This window comes from Dermacentor albipictus, unplaced genomic scaffold (assembly GCF_038994185.2).
Source record: "Dermacentor albipictus isolate Rhodes 1998 colony unplaced genomic scaffold, USDA_Dalb.pri_finalv2 scaffold_357, whole genome shotgun sequence".
In the NCBI taxonomy this organism is placed as follows: Eukaryota; Metazoa; Arthropoda; class Arachnida; order Ixodida; family Ixodidae; genus Dermacentor; species Dermacentor albipictus.
This window is the reverse complement of record NW_027225911.1, coordinates 10,001-20,000: the sequence shown is the minus strand read 5'-3', so window position 1 is coordinate 20,000 and position 10,000 is coordinate 10,001. Positions and strand designations below refer to the sequence as shown.

The 10,000-nt window shown below is 57.0% G+C and overlaps 2 non-coding genes across 2 annotated transcripts; one reads left to right on the top strand and one right to left on the bottom strand.

Annotated features, from left to right (window-relative positions):
• Positions 1-1,742: 1,742 nt before the first annotated feature.
• Positions 1,743-1,934, bottom strand: LOC139053924 (U2 spliceosomal RNA). The gene has a single exon (XR_011510890.1). It is a non-coding gene; the product is annotated as a U2 spliceosomal RNA (small nuclear RNA).
• A 5,358-nt stretch (positions 1,935-7,292) lies between these two features.
• On the top strand, positions 7,293-9,107 carry LOC139053920 (small subunit ribosomal RNA). Its single transcript, XR_011510886.1, has one exon. It is a non-coding gene; the product is annotated as a small subunit ribosomal RNA (ribosomal RNA).
• Positions 9,108-10,000: the final 893 nt, after the last annotated feature.

Here is a 10,000-nt window from a genome sequence, read left to right as displayed (position 1 = left end):
TAGAAAACGTGGGATGGCGGTGCTTCCTCGAGGGTCTAAAAGTACAATCTTCGAACTAGCGCTCCCGGCGGAACGTGGAGCTAGCATCCTTCTTCTTGGAACGGTTTGCAATGGACTGCTTGAATGTGCCGACCACGCGTCACGGGTCGCGTATAGAGCCAACGTTTGGCAAGAACGCGTCTAGCACAACCGATCGCGGTTGCGATAACCCATCGTTGGTAGCGAAAAAAAGAAAGAAAGAAAAAAAAAACACCTACCCGCAGCTTGTTAGCAGTAACCGTAAATGTGGTTCTAAATATAGGTTCGCTGGTCACTGAAACTTTCTCATAACGCACACCACTGTAGTCCAAAAAGAACAAAGCACGCACAATGGATATGATACAGCCGTCACCGCATGATTTCGCGTTTTCCTTATTGCATTACTTTCGTGGGCATGCGCGCTAGGGCCACGCAGGCCAGGAGGCAAGGGGAAAAATAAATAAGAAATGATACGCGATCCTCAGCATTGACTTGGCTGATGTGGCACTCGCATTTATGTTCTTTACCTTAGGCGAGCGCAACGCGCCAACTGAACTCCAATTTCCCATAACGGAAATTCGTATTTGGCCATTTGGTTGTATTTTTGGCTGATGTTCGCGTTTTTCGCCCGAGCATGCGCTTCACTGCGCCGCTCGTTGCCCCTTCAATGCGGCTTCACTGCCCTGCAGGCGTGTTCTGCGTCAAGCCGAACCACCAGGCAAAAAGCCTGGGCGCCGCCATCTTGTTGAGAGCGGCGCCGGGGACACAATCGCGCCTAGCTCATTGAGTTTTCCCCCAAAACTGAACGAAATAGCCTTATTTAAATGAGAAAGATGCCGCGAGTGCCGCAACGAAGGACCTTAAGGATTACCGAAGGGTAACTGAGGGCGACGCGACGAGCTTTGGAAAGAAGAATGATGGGTGTAGCGCTACGGGGGATAAGAATAGAGCAGATTCGGGGGGTGAGCGAACAAACGCGAGCTAATGACACCTTAGTTTAAACCAAGAAAAAGAAATGGGCGTGCGCAGGGCATGCAATGTGGGGGGAAGATCATCAATTAAGGGTTACCGACTGAATTCCAAGAGAAGGGAAGCGTAGCACGGGGTGGCGGAAATTTAGGAGGGCAGATTAGATTAGGAAGGGCGCAGGCACTAGACGGCGACCGTGACCGGGCTTACACGTGACCGGGGTGCTTGGAGAATAATGGGAGAGGTCTTTGCCCTGCAGTGGTCGTAGCCAGCAGGATGATGATGACGAAAAGGTAGCAACAGGTATTCATAACATACAGGTTGGAAAGCTGAGGCACCTCTGAACCCTTGAATATATTTCGCCACACTTGGCCATACGACAAGTTTGTTTTCGAGGCGCTCGGTCCCACTGCAGCGAAAATGTTGCCGGAAATCGGGCACTCCATTTTTGTTTCATAGGGAACCTTTCTTCCACTAGGGCAGCGGATTTTCGCAGGGCGAGCTTGCTGTCGTTTACGGATCAAAGCGATAGTGAACTCCAAAATGCAGTGTTGGCTTTGAGTGGGACTTACATTGATTGCAAAACCCACGGCTAATCACCCTTCCCCCCCCCCCCCCCCCAAGTGGCTCATTACAGCAGACAATCGTTCAGAAACACCGGCATCGTTGCGTATAGTATGGGAATGGTGCGTGTCACGTGAGTGCTCGCTTCGAGCTTGTGTTCTTCATTTTGATTGAATGAAGTCTCACCTAAGTGAGCGGGGGCCGATCCCGGAGGTAGTGCAATACCGGGCCGACCTGCGGCGGAGGTGAAGCAGGCTTCAAGCACTCCGCCAACTTCCAAAAATAGGTTTAATATCGTGGGTCCATATAGAACCCGTATCAGATATTAAGCTGATAAGAACAGATACTACACTTTGATCTTAGCCAAAAGGCCGAGAAGCGATGTCTTTCACTTCACTCCATTGTACCACTGCCTTGTGGGTGCCCTGGCGACATTGGTAACCTCAGCAACAGCGTGGGCAATCTTATAAAACCCAGCCCGTCTAGAGACTCTATGCTCTCTATCTCGCGAATCAACTCGCGACGCCTCAGTCTTTCACTGTTAACGAAACGCCGTCGCGTAGAAACGAGACCCGAGCGCAAGCTTGTTCGCAAGGCAAAACCAACGAAGGCAACCTCGTAGAAAACGGAACAGGCGAGCGGAAAACACGCGCAAGGGGAATGCTTACTTCCGTCTGAATGCGACCGCTCAAGGCGGCTTTCTTTGAGGCCTTCGTTTCAAGCCCGTGCGCAAGTGTAATACACTACGCGCATTTCCCTCATTTCCTTTTATTTACCGCAAGGCCCACTGAAAGTTTTCATACGGCACAGGCCGGGACGGATTGCAACGTGTCGATTCGACCGCTAGAATTAGGTAGCGCGCCTCATGTACGAATGAAAGAGAATGAAAAAAAAAAAATAAATAAATATAGAAAAGGCTGCGCACTCCTTCCAACCGGAAACATAGAGGGCAGGAAGATCGCCATGTGGAGCACAGGTGTTGTTAAAAAAGAAAGAAAGAAAGAAAGAAATAGCGCTACCCCATCATCTTTACCGTGTGCGTGTATACACACACACGCACACATATGCACGCGCACGCACGCGCGCGCGCGCACGCACACACACACACACACACACACACACACACACACACACATACGCACACATGCTAGCATAGCTTAAGCACAGCTGGAAAGCTCAGCCTTGCGCAAGAAAAAAGGACCACGCCCTTTCGCAAGCCCCTTTGAAACTTTTAAATGAGAAACATGTGTACAGCGAGGTCGTTCGAAACTGGCGCGAAAACGCATCCGCGCCATCTGTGTGCGGAACTAGGAAAACCTACGGCCTTCGCCATACAGAAAGAAAGGTAGATGGCGCGAGCTAACGCTCCGTTGCATACTAAGAACGAGAGCTAGTGAATAATGGCAGAAACGTCTTGGGAAGAGAGAAAAAAACAACAACAACAAAAAAAAAGAAAGACACGCAAGTTGTTGGCTCGCGCAAGCATTCTATTTTACAGCGAGTAAAGAGCATAGCAACTTCTCACAAGAGCAGCAAGAAAGACAAGAAGAACGTGAGAGAGGGGGAGAAACAGGCGCGTTTCTTTGGAATGCAGAGCATGCTGCACACACTATGAAGTGCCAAAGAGACGGGGAAAGCAGATGGCGCGATTGTGTATGTCCTCAAAGCTTGAAAACAATTTCTAAACTACAAGGTGTGCCGAAGTCCGCCTACTCTCATCAGGTTGCTCCCGCCTCCAATTGCATTTAAATTAAAATTACAGTCGCCTCAGAGGCAGAGAGAGAGAGAGAGAGAGAGAAAATGTGTACACTTGCTTCGCGCAGCTGCACCCGTTCAAATTTTACAGCAACAAGAGCACTCCCGCAGGCACAAAGTCCGCTGCCGCGTCCGCCGGGGCGGAATGCACTCGCTTCCGTAAATTGTCGTGCGGCAGACTGCTGCATCGTAGCACACCTGAAACCGCGCAGACGTCAGCGATCGCCGCGAGATCGCTGCGAGCGCTAAAGTCCGAAACCACGTCCGCCGGGGCGGCGGGAGCTCGATACCCCTTCACGAAACTTCTGCGTGTACACCGCCGCACGGCCACGGCGGAGTCGCTGGCATCCTGCGCGCAGTTGCATTGCGTCGCGCCGGGAATCGTTGAAGCCCCACGCAGACGTCGGCGTCGGCCCCGACCTGGCTGCGAGCGCTCGAAGAGACCAAGTCCGAAGCCACGTGAGCCGGGGCGGTGTGAGCGCGACTAAGTCCGAGACGACGTCAGCCGGGGCGGCGTGAGCGAGACCAAGTCCGAGACTACGTCAGCCGGGGCGGCGTGAGCGAGACCAAGTCCGAGACTACGTCAGCCGGGGCGTCGACTAAGTCCGAGACGACGTCAGCCGGGGCGTCGAGCACGCCGCGGTCGCTTTTCCCACTCTTACTCGAAAAATGGCGAAGGGGCCGCGCTAGCGTGCCTTGAATCGGTGAGCGGCGGTACCGCGGCGATCGCGAGAGCTCAAATCGGCCGTGCCAAGGCCAAATATTGGCGCTCGGCTCGGCGCAGTACGCCGCCTTGTCGCACGAGTACGGCCCCGTGGAGGTCTGGTCACTTATCGCTGCTCTTATAAGGGGCCGTACCGCCCTGGCCGACGTTGTACCGTAGTGCCGTTTTCGGCTTGCGCGTGTTCGTGGTGGTGTCCGCGCACCGCTCCGCACTCGAGAATCGTGCCCACGACGACGCGAGCGCTCGGAAGAGACGCAAGTCCGAAACCACGTGAGCCGGGGCGGTGTGAGCGCGACTAAGTCCGAGACGACGTCAGCCGGGGCGGCGTGAGCGAGACTAAGTCCGAGACTACGTCAGCCGGGGCGTCGACCAAGTCCGAGACGACGTCAGCCGGGGCGTCGAGCACGCCGCGCGCGCTTTTCCCACTCTTACTCGAAAAATGGCGAAGGGGCCGCGCTAGCGTGCCTTGAATCGGTGAGCGGCGGTACCGCGGCGATCGCGAGAGCTCAAATCGGCCGTGCCAAAGCCAAATATTGGCGCTCGGCTCGGCGCAGTACGCCGCCTTGTCGCACGAGTACGGCCCCGTGGAGGTCTGGTCACTTATCGCTGCTCTTATAAGGGGCCGTACCGCCCTGGCCGACGTTGTACCGTAGTGCCGTTTTCGGCTTGCGCGTGTTCGTGGTGGTGTCCGCGCACCGCTCCGCACTCGAGAATCGTGCCCACGACGACGCGAGCGCTCGGAAGAGACGAAAGTCCGAAACCACGTGAGCCGGGGCGGTGTGAGCGCGACTAAGTCCGAGACGACGTCAGCCGGGGCGGCGTGAGCGAGACTAAGTCCGAGACTACGTCAGCCGGGGCGTCGACCAAGTCCGAGACGACGTCAGCCGGGGCGTCGAGCACGCCGCGCGCGCTTTTCCCACTCTTACTCGAAAAATGGCGAAGGGGCCGCGCTAGCGTGCCTTGAATCGGTGAGCGGCGGTACCGCGGCGATCGCGAGAGCTCAAATCGGCCGTGCCAAAGCCAAATATTGGCGCTCGGCTCGGCGCAGTACGCCGCCTTGTCGCACGAGTACGGCCCCGTGGAGGTCTGGTCACTTATCGCTGCTCTTATAAGGGGCCGTACCGCCCTGGCCGACGTTGTACCGTAGTGCCGTTTTCGGCTTGCGCGTGTTCGTGGTGGTGTCCGCGCACCGCTCCGCACTCGAGAATCGTGCCCACGACGACGCGAGCGCTCGGAAGAGACGAAAGTCCGAAACCACGTGAGCCGGGGCGGTGTGAGCGCGACTAAGTCCGAGACGACGTCAGCCGGGGCGGCGTGAGCGAGACTAAGTCCGAGACTACGTCAGCCGGGGCGACGAGCACGCCGCGCGCGCTTTTCGCACTCTTACTCGAAAAATGGCGAAGGGGCCGCGCTAGCGTGCCTTGAATCGGTGAGCGGCGGTACCGCGGCGATCGCGAGAGCTCAAATCGGCCGTGCCAAGGCCAAATATTGGCGCTCGGCTCGGCGCAGTACGCCGCCTTGTCGCACGAGTACGGCCCCGTGGAGATCTGGTCACTTATCGCTGCTCATATAAGGGGGCCGTACCGCCCTGGCCGACGTTGTACCGTAGTGCCATTTTCGGCTTGCGCGTGTTCGTGGTGGTGTCCGCGCACCGCTCCGCACTCGAGAATCGTGCCCACGACGACGCGAGCGCTCGGAAGAGACGGAAGTCCGAAACCACGTGAGCCGGGGCGGTGTGAGCGCGACTAAGTCCGAGACGACGTCAGCCGGGGCGGCGTGAGCGAGACTAAGTCCGAGACTACGTCAGCCGGGGCGACGAGCACGCCGCGCGCGCTTTTCGCACTCTTACTCGAAAAATGGCGAAGGGGCCGCGCTAGCGTGCCTTGAATCGGTGAGCGGCGGTACCGCGGCGATCGCGAGAGCTCAAATCGGCCGTGCCAAGGCCAAATATTGGCGCTCGGCTCGGCGCAGTACGCCGCCTTGTCGCACGAGTACGGCCCCGTGGAGATCTGGTCACTTATCGCTGCTCATATAAGGGGGCCGTACCGCCCTGGCCGACGTTGTACCGTAGTGCCGTTTTCGGCTTGCGCGTGTTCGTGGTGGTGTCCGCGCACCGCTCCGCACTCGAGAATCGTGCCCACGACGACGCGAGCGCTCGGAAGAGACAGAAGTCCGAAACCACCTGAGCCGGGCCGCGGCGGGAGCTCGACGCCCGTCACGCAACTTTGGCGTACAAGCCACCGCACGGCCGCGACTGAGTCGTCGCCACCGTCCGGCTGGCTGCACTATAGCACGCCGGGAACCGGGAAAGAACCGCGCAGAGGTCGTCGTTTTGCCGCGGCGTTGGCGCGAGCGCGCGAAGAGACAAAGTCCGAAACGGCGTCAGCCGGGGTGTCGAGCACGCCGCCCGCGCCGGTCGCACTCGTGCTCGGAAACGGCGAAAGGGCCGCGCTAGCGTGCGGCCCCGTAGGGGCACAGAAAGGCGATTGTTCTGGAAACCGCGCTGTCCATAGGCGAGAGATTGCCGTTCGCGCATTCGGTCGACGCGCTGCGCTTTCACGACTTCGGCATTGCGCTGCCGACGTAAGCTTTCCATCTCGCTCGCGGCGCTGCGAGGCGGCACGATTTTCGCCAAACGCTCGTCGAAAGTGGCACGAGTACGGCCCCATGGAGATTTGGGAACTTATCGCTGCTATTATATGGGGGTCCCAGAGAGCAGTCGCCCCCAAAAGCGACCTGGGTGTTTGATATGCGGCGGGCTTCGTGCCCGTCAAGCGTGTCCCCGGTATCGCTCCCGTGGATCCCACAGCTGACGTCTGCAGCCTCATCCGCTTGATGCGTTAGGGGCTGGTTGTCGGACGACGCTTTCTCCACGATATCGAGTTGTGTTCCGCATCGTCCTCGGACGAGTCAAATGCGAAAGCGCCGAAGGCGCGGGCGTGACCCGTCGCCTGGCGGCTTTGCCGTCTCGGCTACGTTGCAAGTGTCGGTCGGTCCACCTGTGCTGCGGGCTCAAGAGAAACCGCAAGCCGTGATCGAGTCGACACAACCAGTCTATCGAGAATGTTGCGTGCTTCTTGCCGCGTGGCGATACCCGGCCCTTCGGGGAGGGCGCCGTAGCGAGCTCGAACGCCGTCGTCTCGGACTGTGCAAAGTGCTACTCTTTGCAAGAACGAAGCGTGCTGGGGCGCCTGAAGGTGGCCTCGGCATCGCAAAAACGGCGTCCGGCCTGCTTGACAGGCGGGACGCGCAGTTGAACGATTACCTGGTTGATCCTGCCAGTAATCATATGCTTGTCTCAAAGATTAAGCCATGCATGTCTAAGTACATGCCGAAATAAGGCGAAACCGCGAATGGCTCATTAAATCAGTTATGGTTCCTTAGATCGTTTCTTCCTACTTGGATAACTGTGGCAATTCTAGAGCTAATACATGCAGTGAGCCTGAAGCCCTTTGGGCGACGGGTGCTTTTATTAGACCAAGATCGATCGGGTTTCGGCCCGTATTGTGTGGTGACTCTGGATAACTTTGTGCTGATCGCATGGCCACGAGCCGGCGACGTTTCTTTCAAGTGTCTGCCTTATCAACTTTCGATGGTAGGTTACTTGCTTACCATGGTTGTTACGGGTAACGGAGAATCAGGGTTCGATTCCGGAGAGGGAGCCTGAGAAACGGCTACCACATCCAAGGAAGGCAGCAGGCGCGCAAATTACCCACTCCCGGCACGGGGAGGTAGTGACGAAAAATAACAATACGGGACTCTTTTGAGGCCCCGTAATTGAAATGAGTACACTCTAAATCCTTTAACGAGGATCAATTGGAGGGCAAGTCTGGTGCCAGCAGCCGCGGTAATTCCAGCTCCAATAGCGTATACTAAAGCTGCTGCGGTTAAAAAGCTCGTAGTTGGATCTCAGTTCCAGACGAGTAGTGCATCTACCCGATGCGACGGCTCGGACTGAACATCATGCCGGTCCTTTCTTGGTGCACTTCATTGTGTGCCTCGAGAAGGCCGGTGCTTTTACTTTGAAAAAATTAGAGTGCTCAACGCAGGCGAGTCGCCTGAATAAACTTGCATGGAATAATAGAAGAAGACCTCGTTTCTGTTCTGTTGGTTTTTGGAATACGAGGTAATGATTAAGAGGGACAGACGGGGGCATTCGTATTGCGGCGCTAGAGGTGAAATTCTTGGACCGTCGCAAGACGAACTACTGCGAAAGCATTTGCCAAGAATGTTTTCTTTGATCAAGAACGAAAGTCAGAGGTTCGAAGGCGATCAGATACCGCCCTAGTTCTGACCATAAACGATGCCAACCAGCGATCCGCCTGAGTTACTCAAATGACTCGGCGGGCAGCTTCCGGGAAACCAAAGTGTTTGGGTTCCGGGGGAAGTATGGTTGCAAAGCTGAAACTTAAAGGAATTGACGGAAGGGCACCACCAGGAGTGGAGCCTGCGGCTTAATTTGACTCAACACGGGAAAACTTACCCGGCCCGGACACTGGGAGGATTGACAGATTGAGAGCTCTTTCTTGATTCGGTGGATGGTGGTGCATGGCCGTTCTTAGTTGGTGGAGCGATTTGTCTGGTTAATTCCGATAACGAACGAGACTCTAGCCTATTAAATAGGTGCGGGGTTCCCAGCACCTTACAACCTTCTTAGAGGGACAAGCGGCTCCTAGCCGCACGAAACAGAGCAATAACAGGTCTGTGATGCCCTTAGATGTCCGGGGCCGCACGCGCGCTACACTGAAGGAAGCAGCGTGTCTTTATCCCTGTCTGAAAAGACTGGGTAACCCGTGGAACTTCTTTCGTGATTGGGATAGGGGCTTGCAATTGTTCCCCTTGAACGAGGAATTCCCAGTAAGCGCGAGTCATAAGCTCGCGTTGATTACGTCCCTGCCCTTTGTACACACCGCCCGTCGCTACTACCGATTGAATGATTTAGTGAGGTCTTCGGACCGATGTCCGGCGCGGCCTTTCGGTTGCGCCGGTCTGTTGGAAAGATGACCAAACTTGATCATTTAGAGGAAGTAAAAGTCGTAACAAGGTTTCCGTAGGTGAACCTGCGGAAGGATCATTACCGGATTGTTCGAGGGTGACGAGCGCCATTGTTTCTACCCCGTGTGGGTGAAGCAGCTCGCTGCGCCCGACGCTTTCCGCCGCTGGCCCCGCTTGGACGCGGGGACGGCTATACCCGAACATGCCGGGGATTGCCCGAATTTCGAAGGGCGCCCCGTGCCAAATTTGTTGCGCCCAGTGGACGCCGGCTGCAACCTTGGACGGTTGGCTTGGCCGCGCCCGCGGGTAGAAACGGCGTAACGCACACTGTTGGGTGGGCTTTCTGAAGTCCGCCTCGGCACTCTTGCGCGGAATGGGAGTAAGACGACCCGACCTGCTGCTCTTGCCCAGTACGAGGGGAACGGCGAAGCGTGCGGTCGGTCAAGGAACTGACGGTCGAGAGCTAATGCCGCTGCCGCTTAGTACACACGGAACCGTGGTGCGAGCGCTCTCCCGTCCTCCGCGGCAAACGCTGCCGAGTCTGAAAAGGCTGGCGGCTGCCGGTCGCTTCCTGCGGCGAGTGTGGAGTAACGACCCGACTTTGTTGCTGCCCAAGTACTAAAGGAACGGTGCGGCGCTCGGTCGGTCATGGAACCGGCGGTATTGAGGGTGCGGCTGCCAAGTACGGAAGGAACCGTGGCCTAAAGCACTCTCCCGTCCTCCGCGGCAAATTCCACCGCGCCCGAAAGGGCCGGAGGCTGCCGGTCGGCTCCCGCTCGTGACGCGCGAGGTGTCGAGTTCGCGGTTCAATGCGACGACGTCTGCAGGCTATTTGCCCGCCGCCGAGGGAAAGGCGGCGTTGCTGCGAAGTACCGAAGGAAACGCGGCTTTGCTACGTCGGAAGCGTTCTGCGGTTTGCGGACTTGTGCGCTTTGGGAAGGCGCCGCACGTCGAAAGAGGAAGTACGGACAGACG